General features: G+C 38.3%; 1 protein-coding gene across 14 annotated transcripts in view; it reads right to left on the reverse strand.

The window, feature by feature from the left end:
- Nucleotides 1-14,116, reverse strand: part of DMD (dystrophin) — a 2,282,798-nt gene that overhangs the window by 252,270 nt on the left and 2,016,412 nt on the right. The gene's annotated exons all lie outside the window — the stretch shown is intronic.

Here is a 14,116-nt window from a genome sequence, read left to right on the forward strand (position 1 = left end):
CTAAGGCTGAGAACACTAAAGCAACAATTCATAACCCTAATTTTAATATCCACTTACCGTATATAGTATCCAAGACTAATTTTTATCAAACCGAGGCCAAACACAAAGGATTTCTTCTCTCGACAATGTTAAGATGAGATTTTTTTTTATTTTTTTACAGTCAACTCATTGGCAGCTACAAATGAACTACTGCTTCAATTAGTACCATCAATTCTTCAATTCTACAAATGAACTACTGCTTCAATTAGTACCATCAAATTCTTCACTTTCACAAAAACAGGGAGGGTGCCATTTGGTATCAGAGACTACAGAATCTCTGAAATGACATGTCTTGTCTTTAAGTCTTAGTCTATTGTTTTTGACTAATTTTTAAAGAACTAATATTGATTAATGGTAAATAAATCACTGAGTGATATTTAATTATTGATAATTAATAATTAACCAATAGCTGATTAATATTTAATTATGGCTGGGCACAGTGACTCATGCCTGTAATCCCAGCACTTTGGGAGGCTGAGGGAGGCAGATCACTTGAGGTCAGAAGTTCAAGACCAGCTTGGCCAACGTGGTGAAACCCCGCCTCTACTAGAAATACAAATATAAGTTGGGAGTGGTAGTGCATGCCTGTAGTCCCAGCTCCTCAGGGAAGCTGAGATAGGAGGGAGGCTGCAGTAAGCAGAGATTGTGCCATTGCATTCCAGCCTGGGCGACAGAGTGAAACTTCGTCTCAAAAAAAAAAAAAAAAAAAAAAAAAGAAATTAATTAAGTATCAGTGAAGTAGGGGCAAAGCTTAAAGTTGGGATAAGAGGATGGATAGTAAGATAAAAGTAATTTTCAGATTTCAGTTTTCAATGGACTTGGAAATTACTGAGAAATATACCCTTAGGTGGCACACAATGAAAATCGCCATTCTTTTTTTCCTATTAGGTTTCTCTATAATATATTGACATAGTGTGCTGTCAACTTAGTGAAGTCTATTCTTGGTGGGGAAAAAAGGAATAATTTTATGGGTGAAATGCTATACTTACTCATTTGGCACTTTGCCAACCCAGTATAAGTGGTGGCTCCAGGCAACCTAGCTCTAACTCTGGATTTTGATTTGATTGTGAAGAGTCCATGCTAAACTAGGGGTTGATCAGAGCTTGCACAGAGCAATCAGAACTCAGAGAGCAGCTCCTGCAGTGTGCAGATCCCCAAGAGGTAAAATTGATGTTAATGTCATCAGAAGAGTGGCAAGACTGGTTCAACATATGCAAGTCTATAAATGTAATCCATCACATAAACAGAACCAAAGACAAAAACCACATGATTATCTCAATAGATGCTGAGAAGGTCTTCGACAGAATTCAGCAGCCCTTTACGCTAAAAACTCTCAATAAACTAGGCATCAATGGAATGTACACAAAATAATAAAAGCTATTTATGACAAACCCACAGACAATATCATACTGAATGGACAAAAACTGGAAGCATTCTCTTTGAAATCTGGCACTAGACAAGGATGCTCTCCTCACCACTCCTATTCAATATAGTATTGGAAGTTCTAGCCAGAGCAATCAGGCAAGAAAAAGAAATAAAGGTATTCAACCAGAAAAAGGGGAAGCCACATTGTCTCTATTTGCAGATGACATGATTGTATATTTTCAAGACCCCATCATCTCAGCCCCAAATCTCCTGAAACTGATAAGGAACTTCAGCAAAGTCTCAGGATACAAAATCAATGTGCAGAAATCACAAGCATTTCTATACACCAAAAACAAACAAACAGAGCCAAATCAAAAGTGAACTCCCATTCACAATTGCTACAAAGAGAATAAAATACCTAGGAATACAACTAACAAAGTAGGTAATGGACCTCTTCAAGGAGAACTACAAACAACTGCTCAAGGAAATCAGAGAGGACACAAACAGATGGAGAAACATTCCATGCTCATGGTTAGGAAGAAATAATATTGTCAAAACGGCCATACTACCCAAAGTAATTTATAGATTCAATGCCATCCCCATCAAGCTACCAATGACCTTCTTCACAGAGCTGGAAAAAACCACCTTAAACTTCACATGGAACCAAAAAAGAACCCGCATAGCCAAGTTAATTTTAAGCAAAAAGAACAAAGCTGGAGGCATCATGCTGCCTGACTTCAAACAATACTACAAGGTCACAGTAATCAAAACAGCATGGTACTGGTACCAAAACAGAGACATAGACCAATGGAACAGAACAGTGGCCTCAGAAGCAACACCACATATTTACAGTCATCTGATCTTTGACAAACCTGACAAAAACAAGCAATGGGGAAAGGATTCCCTGTTTAATAAATACTGTTGGGAAAACTGGCTAGCTATGTGCAGAAAGCAGAAACTGGACCCCTTCCTGACATCTTACACTAAAATTAACTCCAGATGGATTAAAGATCTAAACATAATACCTAACACCACAAAAACCCTAGAAGAAAACCTAGGCAAAACCATTCAGGACATAGGCATAGGCAAGGACTTCATGGCTAAAACACCAAAAGCAATGGCAACAAAAGCCAAAATAGATGAATGGGATCTAATTAAACTCCAGAGCTTCTATACACAAAGAAAACAATCATTAGAGCAAACTGGCAACCAACAGGATGGGAAAACATTTTCACAATCTACCCATCTGACAAAGGGCTAATATCCAGAATCTACAAAGAACTAAAACAGATGTACAAGAAAAAAAAACAAACCCATTCAAAAGTGGGTGAAGGATATGAACAGACACTTTACAAAAGAAGACATCTATGAGGCCAAAAAACATATGAAAAAATGTTCATCATTGGTCATTACAGAAATGCAAATCAAAACCTCATCGAGATACCATTTCATGCCAGTTTGGATGATGATCATTAAAAAATCTGGAGACAACAGATGCTGGAGAGGATGTGGAGAAATAGGAATGCTTTTACACTGTTGGTGGGAGTGTAAATTAGTTCAACCATTGTGGAAGACAGTGTGGCAATTCCTCAAGGACCTAGAAATAGAAATTCCATTTGACCCAGCAATCCCATTACTGGGTATATATCCAAAGGATTACAAATTGTTCTACTATAAGGACACGTGCACATGAATGTTCATTGCAGCACTGTTTACAATAGCAAAGACCTGGAACCAACCCAAACATCCATGAACGATAGACTGGATAAAGAAAATGTGGCACATATACACCATGGAATACTACGCAGCCATAAACAATGATGAGCTTGTGTCCTTCACAGGCACATGGATGAATCTGGAAACCATCATTCTCAGCAAACTGACACAAGAAGAGAAAATTGAACACTGCATGATCTCACTCACAGGCGGGTGTTGAACAATTAGAACATGTGGACACAGGGAGGAAAGCATCACACACTGCAGCCCATTGTGGGGGGCTAAGGGAGGGACAGCGAGGGGTGGGGAGGGATAACGTGGGGCGAAATACCAGATATAGGTGATGGGGGATGGAGGCAACAAACCACGTTGCCATGTGTGTACCTATGCAACAATCCTGCATGATCTGCACATGTACCCCAGAACCCAAAGTACAATAAAAAAAAAAAAAGTGGCTCAGGTAGTCTGGTCTCAAACCAACTCTGGCCTTCCAATACTAATTAAGTGCCTCGTCTATATCCAGAACCATCCCATTTTTTTCCCCTAGCCTTGTCAATTTTTGCTTCACCCAAATATGTGAATAACCAAGTGGGGTTCCCCCAAAACGCAGGATTCGCTTTACTTCATATACACAAAAGCATGAGGGACATATCAAACCTACCTTCTCAACCTTATGACCCTGGGCTCCCAAACTCTACCTGCTAAGCCCACCAAACTACCTGCCTGTCCTGCACTATTCCAACCAATGTAACTCTTGTGCGTGGTTTCTTCATGCTGCTCCTTCTCTCAGCAATGCTCTTACCCTGCTTCTCTCCGAGATCAATGCTGTTAGTGTTTAATGCTTACTTCCCCTTCTCCCACTTTAGAATTAATGGTTTCCTCAGCATTCTAACAGTATATGGATTATACTTGAAGCACTTCTATCATATAATTCATTTTAGTTATATGGACATGAGTGTCTCTTGCAATAGATTGTAAACTTCTTGATAGCAGGGACCATTTTTTGTTTATCATTTTCTTCGAATGTCCCCAACCCTTTCTGCAGGAGGCACTGAACCCTGCACACAGTAAATGGTAGCAAATATTTGTTTAATGACTAGTTGACCAAACAAATGGATAAGTGAGTAAATGCGGTATGTGCGTGCATGTGTGTGTGCGTGCGTGTGTGTGTGTGTGTGTGTGTGTGTATGCGTGTATGTGTGTACAAGCGAGAAAGAGAGAGAGAGATGCAGAACAAACAAGAATACCTACTGACACTGATTGCACTGACTGCAGGTCTGTGATGGTTGATTTTGTGTGTCAAGTTGGCTGGGCTATGCAGTTCCCAGGTAAAACACTATTTCTGGGAGTGTCTGTGAGGGTGTCTTGCAGACAAGATTAGCATTTGGATCAGCGGATTCAGTAGATTGCCCTCCCCAATATGGGTAGGCATCATCCTATCAGTTGAGGTCCTAAAGAGAACAGAGTCATGTTTCTTTTTTCCTTACAGGCCTCCTTGAGCTGGGATGTCAGTCAGTCTTCTTTTGCCCTTGGACTGGAATTTACATCATCAACTCCCCTGGTTCTCAGGCCTTCAGACTCAGACTAAAATTATACCACCAATTTTCCTGGTTCTCTAGCTTGCAGATTGCAGGTCATGGGACTTCTTAGTCTCCAATTGTATGAGATAATACTTGATTTTATATATATACACACACACATATACATACATACATACACACACACATATATATACACACACACATACATACGTATATTGTTGGCTCTATTTCTTTCTTTTTTTTTTTTTTTTCTGAGACAGAGTTTCGCTCTTGTTACCCAGGCTGGAGTGCAATGGCGTGATCTTGGCTCACCGCAACCTCCGCCTCCTGGGTTCAAGCAATTCTCCTGCCTCAGCCTCCCAAGTAGCTGGGACTACAGGCAGGCGCCACCATGCCCAGGTAATTTTTGTATTTTTAGTAGAGACGGGGTTTCACCATGTTGACCAGGATGGTCTCAATCTCTTGACCTCGTGATCCACCCGCCTTGGCCTCCCAAAGTGCTGGGATTATAGGTGTGAGCCACTGTGCCCAGCTGGCTCTATTTCTCTAGGGAACATTGACTAATCTATTTTCCTCGGTAAATTATTCTTAATTTTCCTTATCAGTAAAATGTGGACAATAATATAACTTATAGAGTTTTGTGAGAATTAAATAAGATGATACATGTAAAGCATTTAGACTAGTTTCTGTCACGTATTAATTGCTCAACAAATGTTTGCAGCTACTGTTCTTGCTGCTGTTATGGTTAATAAAAGAAGAGGAATAGGCCAGGCATGGTGGCTTACACCTGTAATCCCAGCACTTTAGGAGGCCAAGGCACACTTGAGGTCAGAAGTTCAAGACCAGCATTGCCAACATGGTAAGACCCCCATCGCTACTAAAAATACAAAAATTAGCCAGGTGTGGCTCACACCTGGTAACCCAGCTCATCAGGAGGCTGAGGCAGGAGAATTGCTTGAATCCAAGAGGTGGAGGTTGCAGTGCGCCGAGATTATGCCACTGCACTCCAGCCTGGGCAACAACATGACTCCGTCTCAAAAAACAAAAAGAAAGAAAGGAGATCAATAGGGCTATAATGTGCAGGGCACCACATATAATACAAAAACAGCTAATATTTATTAAGCAATATGTGTATGACAATATGAATTATGGTAACTCTGTAATAGAAGTTAATATTATCCTCCCACTTCATTGATGTAAAAACTGAGGCATGGGAGGTTAAAAAGTTGCCTAAGCTTAAGTAGTTAGTAAATCGGCAGAGCCAGGATTCAGACTCATTCAGTCTGGGTCTTGCTCTTAATTGCTATCCCGAAGATTAAAGTTGAAGAAAAGTATTTTATAAATATTTAATAAGTAGCTAGCTTTTTCATTTCTTTATTTTCAATCAGTTTATTGAAGGCAGACCAATTCTAGTGTGCATATCTATGAAACTTTAGTTTTTCAACATATTTTTATGACCCAGTGCAAGGTCAGTTCCTAGTCTTAAGAATGTGATATCGGCCGGGCGCGGTGGCTCAAGCCTGTAATCCCAGCACTTTGGGAGGCCGAGGCGGGTGGATCACGAGGTCAAGAGATCGAGACCATCCTGGTCAACATGGTGAAACCCCGTCTCTACTAAAAATACAAAAAATTAGCTGGGCATGGTGGCGCGTGCCTGTAATCCCAGCTACTCAGGAGGCTGAGGCAGGAGAATTGGCTGAACCCAGGAGGCAGAGGTTGCGGTGAGCCGAGATCGCGCCATTGCACTCCAGCCTGGGTAACAAGAGCGAAACTCCATCTCAAAAAAAAAAAAAAAAAAAAAAAAAGAATGTGATACCATAAGATTATAGAGGAAGGTTGTGGAAAATGCATGTAAATAAATGTTTGGCTTATGTCATTACTTCTAAATTTAGAATGGGTCATTTAAAGAACAAATCAATCTAGAGCTAAAGGTGAATATTTGGGGACAGGGAGGAGAAGATGAGAATGCCATATGGGAGTGGACGTCGATCAGAAATCTTTTCACATACTGAGAAAGAAATCCCAAGGGGAAGATATACATGGTAAAGGAATATGACTGTGCCATAGGCCACTTTCTCCATTAAGAATGTTAGGTTCATAGGGACCAAGCATATGCAGCATCAAAGTTCATTCTAGACTCCCAAACGCTGAAGTTTGCCTTCTTATACAAGGAGGGTTCCAGTGGTTGTTTCCACTGTACGCTCAATATTGTCAAGGGTTTAAAATGAGATCAAAGTGAATTTCCATCTTCATAAGTCAAACTTAAGAAAAGGCATGACAGTGAGAAGAATTAAGCATAAAATATTTCTTTCCACAAATTATCATTGGAGAAAGATATTATGTGGATTGAATGTACAATGGCTAAATAAAGAAATAAATTTATGAAGGAGAAAAACTTGAAAGCAACCAAGGTCCTCGAGAGCTTTAGCTTGGGACTTAGGAACAAAGCACTTTACTCTGTGATAAATTATGCAAGGAAATGAAATTTGATAATCTATTAAAACGATAGCCTCTATGCCTTAGATCTTTCTAATTGGCTTTAAATCAATACACTGTAGTATATACAAAACAGGAAGCAAAAGCCAGAAATGATAAACCTGTACCTTGTGTTCTGGCACAATCAGTTCTTTCCTTGGTTGTTTATTCACTTTATAAGTATTTGTTAATATCGAAAGAGATAGGCAAAAAAAAAAAAAAAAAAAAAAAAAGCTATAGTCCCTGATCTCTGCAAGTGTAAAGGTTTTGAGGTAAGAAATAGTGACAAGCTGAAGAAAGGCTTGGGGCTGCAGAACAGTGGTGTTGAGGATGACAGTGAGATACAATTAGTTAGTCATGTTGAAAGCAGATGATGCAAAGCAAGGCATTCCGGATTTTGAGGCTCAAGATTTACCCCACAGGCAAAGAGAACCACTGAAAATTTCTGTGACATGACTCACTATTTTAGAGGAAGGTTAGGGTTTGGGAAGATCAGTGTGGTGGAAAACAGATTTGAAAGGGCATCTGAGACTGAGATCACTAAGAGTCTGTTGTACTTGACTAGACTTGGGGTGATATGCATTAAAATTAAGGCTGTGTTGTATCAAATGTAAAAGAAGGTACATCTTAGAAGTTATTTTGAAAGGAAGAAGAACTATCGAATTTGGTGTTGCAGATTAATTTCTGAAGAAGCAAATAAACTCTTGGATTTCAAGTAAGGAAGACTGGGAGAATGAAGATATTGCTGATGGCAATATGAAAATCAGAAAAGGGAGAAATAGCATATGTAGGTATGAATTTATTTGGAATATAATGAATTTGACCTAACAGTGAAACCTTTAACTGGAGATGTCCTGTATAGCCAGTTAGAGGTGAACAATTTGTCTCAGCAATTAAAGAAAGGAAAGGGAAGTGAGACTAAAGGAGGTAAGAATGAACTTTGGAAGGTGAGCCAAAAAAGAAGAGATAAAGGAGTTTAAATAGAATGATTTAAACAGACAGGAGGAACCTAAACTCTGCTGAATTAATAGGGCATATCTCTGTTTCCTTTTATAAAAGTAATAGAAGTATAACATCTTTCTGGAAGCATAAATCCTATTTCAATTATTAGGTCATAGATCACAAAAGCTTAGAACTAGAAGAAACCTTGATTGGTACACGAGGGTCTATTCTTCAGAACTATTCCAGATGAGCAGAAAACTACCATCTGGTCCATGAGTACTCATAATCTAGGTTGCAGCAATTCTTCTGTACAAGCATGTCAGGAAAAAAAGGTCTTATTTTATACGTTCCATGAGGACAGGGACACATCTTTCCCTACCAAATTCTCAGTGAGTAGTACAGTGCCTGGCATATAACAGATGCTAAATTAATATTAGTGCAATGAATTGATGTACTGTTTATTCATGGATCTTTACCATAATAACTGTATTTTAAGTGAATAATTTCTTTTTCAAGATCCCTGACCTAAGCTTTTGAAAAACTTCCCTCCCTCCCTTCTGTCCTTCTTTCTTTTCTTCCTTTCTTCCATTTTTGATGATCAAAGTGAAAAAAGAAAGGAAGAAAACCACTTAGATTCAATTTTGGCTATAATACTAGATTTAAAAATGTAAAACAGTAATTTATAAAACAACCCCAAAGTCCAAATCTCCTCCACATTGGTTTTACTCTTGTTTTTAAATAATCATATTTGAGAGTTATGAGGGCTATATATTATTTTCCTTTGCCTACTCATTCCAGATGAGTTCTGCAGACAGTGTACCATTTGTAGAGAACTTCCTTCTTTAGCTTCATTAAGAAAAATCACTACATTCATTCAAAATATATTTACTAGAATGCAAGTTTCTTGTCCACAAAGACAGAGACCTTATCTGTCTTGTTAGGGATTTATCACAATGCCTAGTACATAGAAGATGATCAAGAAATACTGAATGGATGAATGGATGAAAGGCTTTTTGAGTTCCTCTTATCTGTTAGGCACTGTGATAAGTATGAATATGGTAGACTTGAAAGTATAATTTTGGGTATAATGAATGAGCATCAAATCATCCAACTAATTTATGATATGACACACACTCTTAATTCCAAGCTGTGACTGTTTCCCAAAGCTCAGGTCATTCCTCTGTGTAATGTGAAAGATATCTTTATTTCATTTATTCTTCAAAATTGCTTTTAAATAAGCCAAAAGAAAAAAAAGAAGGAAAGGAAAAGGACCGATAATAATATCATGGCTCTTAGAAATGATTTCAAATAAATTTATCTAAATGTAAATGTTGGTTCTTTAACTTTGTTTCAGATTCTCAAGGGCTTCTACTTTTCCATTTGACCTTTCTGTTAATTACTGTACTTTGAAGTTTTATCTTCACTAGAAGTTTAGGAGAGACAAGGATTACCTCCCGATGTGGAAATACATTGCTAGACAATGTGGTTTTTTCCTAGTGTCCAAGCTAAGTTTTACTGATACTACATACATAAATCATGTTTACTCCAGTCTTGGGAAAAAATGTAACTAGGAACGTATGTTTCAATTTTCTGGTTCTCAGTTTGTCTAGGCCTTTGATAAATATCCATGGGAATGCAACAAACAGACTTCACACTTACATGAATGAGCCTATTAAAACAAAAACAAAAGCAAAACAAAAACAAAAACTATTCTTGTGCTGTGATGCTGGTAAATAAACCACACATAAGCACACAAATGAGTCTCCAGTCTGTTCATGAGTTTTTGTCCTGAAGTTTTTCAGTTTATACAGTTTCTGTGTGCATGTGTCTATGTTGGGGGAGGAACTTCCTCATTCATTCTTACTCCCAAATCCTCACAAGTAACACTCATAACTAAATGCCCAAACATTATCCTGGAAACCCTCCTGAGACTGATTACAGTTTCAGATAAAATCCTTTTAACTAACGGTAATCCCTTTCAGTTAAAATCCATTATTCTTCTAATTCTGATTTTTTTGAGTTGTAACTGAAAAAAAAAAAAAAAAAGGTATGAGATAAGTTCTGGTCTTGATTTCAAACTCTTCTGGGCCTCCCAGAGTGCTGAGATTACAGGCATGAGCCACCTCTACTGGCCATCTTCTGGCATGAAGACTTGTGATACGTATAGCTCTGTGGCAAAACAACCTGGGCTTGTTGAATGCAAAGATTGACTGAATTTTCTTTCCCTTGAGTTTATTTCTGTGTTTTCTTGACATGAGGGCACGTAGGAGTTAAACAGTGTTTCTTGTGTTTGACTTCAGGATAGATCACAGGAAGGCCACTAGTGCTAACACGGCACTCGCTCTGACTAGGAGCATAATTATTAGTTGATTTTATGTGATTTATGGCATGGATACTAATGCATGCCATCTGAGACCATCATTAATCTACCTTTTAATGTTCCTGCACCACATTTTCCTTCCATTTTATATTTCCGTGCTGTCTTCTTTCTTAATCTGACTCCCTTTTTTATTCCCCCTTTTTTTCTTTCCTTTCTCCTCCAACCCTCCCCCGTCATTGTGTTCTATACAGCCTAGCAGAAGAGTTCACAGACTGCTGAGGCAAACAGTGACTCAAATGAAGTGAGGCAGGATATGAATAGGACCACTAGCCTAGTGCCAGCCCAACACTTCTCCAGGAACATTGTTCCTCTAATTCCAACGAACTCTTCAATCAAACCGGAAGGCAAGAGAGAACAAACAGCAAGCCCTCTGTCCATTGTTAAGTCTTTAAGCTTTCACCTCACTGATTTCTAAAATGCACTTTGGATGTTTGTTTATTGGTTTTCATGCTTATGCAACTGCCTCATTCTGTGATAATGGAGTCAGGTTATATCAACATTAAATTGACTTCATAGACCCAAGTACCTTAAGGGTATCATTAATTTTAATTTAGAAAAGCAGCAATCAACCTCCTATCCTGCTTCATTTGTCAAAATCTTTAGTTTTAATTACATCTACAGACTTATGAAAATTGTGACGGGAAGGGAAGAGATCATAGGAAGCTTTTCTTCTGCCTTTTTTTTTTTTTGGTCTCAAAGAGAAAAGAGGACAGTTGAATTAGTTTGCCTGGAAGCTGATGTAATTCGATGCAGATTTTATCTTAAAAAATACTTTCCCTTTTAAAAGTTGTCCTAATGTATCTCATGATTTGCAATAGGAACTAAAGTCAAGTGACTCTCACCTTACCACATCATTACATTAATTCACCTACATTCCAGCTTTAGCCATTTATTTTTGAGCCCTATTTATACCACATTTGGAAGATATCATTCTCACAGAAATTTTCTGGGGCCATTGGAGCATTCCTTTTTAGGGGCATTTCGGCCCATAAATAGCAAAATATTCACATGGTAATTACATAATTACGCCTCCTAGTATTTGAACACAGGAGTATTTCCAAGGAACAGAAGTGGCAATTTGAAATAATTATCAATGAGATACCATAGAACTGGTATTGTCTGAAAAAAAGACAGCATATATTAGCAAATTCATATTAACAAATGACTGAAGCTAGTAAATAAATGAAAAAAGATAAAGCACTGGAAATCAAACATTTTTGTCTCAGTGGCGGAAACTTTTATATTTGGGGTAATAGCAGTAATAATATACTTGTAAGTTTTCAGTTTGTTCTACTAAACACCTCTTTAATAAAGGCTGGAAGGGAGAATTTGCTGAAGTATGAAACAATCCTTAACCAAGGAAATCAACACTCCGTAAACCCCACACCATCCTTGCAGCATTTCCAAAGCTTCCTGACCTTGACTCCCTTCACAATCAATTTGACCACCTATCAAGGAAGCTTGTCTGCCAGAAGACCCTGTTTTCATTTCCCAGCTCTCCTCCTCCAGCAACTGACTGAAAAGGGCCTTTCTTTTCTCTCACTGACGCAGAACTGACAAACCAGTATCAAGCCGTTCTTTACAAATCAATAAACCGGAAGATCTCATCTACTGTACTTCCAAATCCTACAACATTCCGTCTTCTCTCTTCTTTGCATATCACAAGATAAGCTGCAAGTTATATAAATAAGCACACTTCAAGCTTCTTCATAAAGGACAGGAGATGGAGCAATGCGCTTCTATTGTTTCTCCGTGTAGATTTGTCAGAACCAGAATTAAAACTCTGCCATGGACTCAGTCTCTACGGTCTCTCTCCCTTTCTTATTTGCACTCTTCTGACCTAGCCCCCCTCTTCTCTCCTCTGCCCCCCTCTTCCCTCCTGCCACCTCGCCCCACCCCCAAGGCTGTTTGTAAGCTCCCCAAATATTCATAAGACTTTCCTGAACTATTTTAGATATTTTCACTCCAAATCTAAACTAAAGCTATTTTTTTTCCAAACGTGGGTTTACATAGTGCAGAAAGCTACAGGGAAAACATCCAAAATACAATGTGATCTTTTATAGGAGAAACAAAAGATTGAATTTCTAGGTCATCATAGAGGTAGGTACACTTCCCTGAGCAATAATCTGAGGTACTTTATGAGATTCTTTCTTTCACAAAGGCAAGAAATCCTAAAATCCATCAGGATACTTGCACTGTGCCTTGTCTCTCTTTTTAATCCTCAAGTGAAACCAACATGGTACAGTGTAATAAAAATGCATATAGCCCCAGGCTTTGTGCCTTAGCAAGGAGAGAAAAAATAAGCTTCTTGACTTAATATGTCTACTGTGAATAATCAGCCACTGCATTTTTGGGATTTTGCTTTATAATCTTAATGTATAGCACTGAACTCCATGTTTACGGTGTGACAAGAATAAAGGATTTTTTCTTTCTTTAAAACAGGGAGTCCCTATATTTTCCAAAAGAGGGACATGTGTCAGCTTAAAGGAAACAAAATTACAATGGTGTGGGGTAGGTGTCTCCTGATTTTTAGGAGTATATTTTCTGCATTTTACCTGAAATTGTCAATGAAGTGTAGGTAAAGTTGGGGCAGGGCCATAGACTGTTCAATAATGTGCCTAACATTTGGTTTGAGGGCCTTCTCAGTTCTCTTCCCAAATGTTTAGCCTTTCCTTCCCAACTGCTGGTCCTTAGCTGATTAATAAATAATCCTAGGAAGATCAATGATTGTTCATAACAGGCTTCTAGTACCACAGCTGTGAGTATTTGCATTTTAAGAGCAACTTTAAATAATTAAGCCATCAATTACTCAAATACTTATTGAGTGTTTATAAGGCACTTTGCTAGGAGAGGATGCAGAAAAAATAAATAAGAAAACAAGGAGATAATCTTTAGTGAATTTGTTGATTTGATATTTACAAATAAGCATAATAAAGTATCGTGGGAAAGATTTTAATGTAGTTCAGTCATTTCCCAATTGGACAGTGCATCACAACCATTTAATAACTTAAAAAAACACAGATTCTTAGCTCAGCTAAATAATTTCTGATTTAGTTAATTTGAGGCTGAGGCTTGAGAATCTTTACTTTCTTTAAGGCTCCACGGATAATTCTGATGTACAGCTTGGCTTTGGAGCGATCGTGTAGTGGAAAGGCCATGAATTTTATGAGTCAGGAAGACCTGAGTTGGAGTCCCTTACTAATTATTTGAACAGCATCTTATCTAATAGCCTATGAACCTTAGTTTCTTTATTTTTTGACAGAAATACCATATAACACCACCACCAACAATGACAGTAATAACAGCAAACATTTATAGAGCATTTACTATATTCCAAGTGCTGCTTCCAGAGCATTAGAGGTATATCTCATTTATGACTTTCTTATCAGAAAGTAAATTTGATGAGGGCAGGACTCAGTTTTATTCACTACTGTATCCCCAGGACCCAGGTCAGTGCCTGACTCATAGTAGGCACCCAACTAAATACTTGAAAGAACGAACATCACTATGAGAAAGTGCTATGATAGTGATCATTTTACAAACGAGGGAATGGAGGTGCAGACAATGAGAAGTTATAACGTGTATAGGTGGAGAGATCACTTTCTGGCACTCGGTAGGTACTCCTTTTTCTGATAAGTGAAAATTGCTAGAAGGAGTC

The sequence above is a fragment of the Sapajus apella genome, unplaced genomic scaffold (genome assembly GCF_009761245.1).
Source record: "Sapajus apella isolate SASKATOON/1434 unplaced genomic scaffold, GSC_monkey_1.0 scaffold17, whole genome shotgun sequence".
Classification (NCBI taxonomy): Eukaryota; Metazoa; Chordata; class Mammalia; order Primates; family Cebidae; genus Sapajus; species Sapajus apella.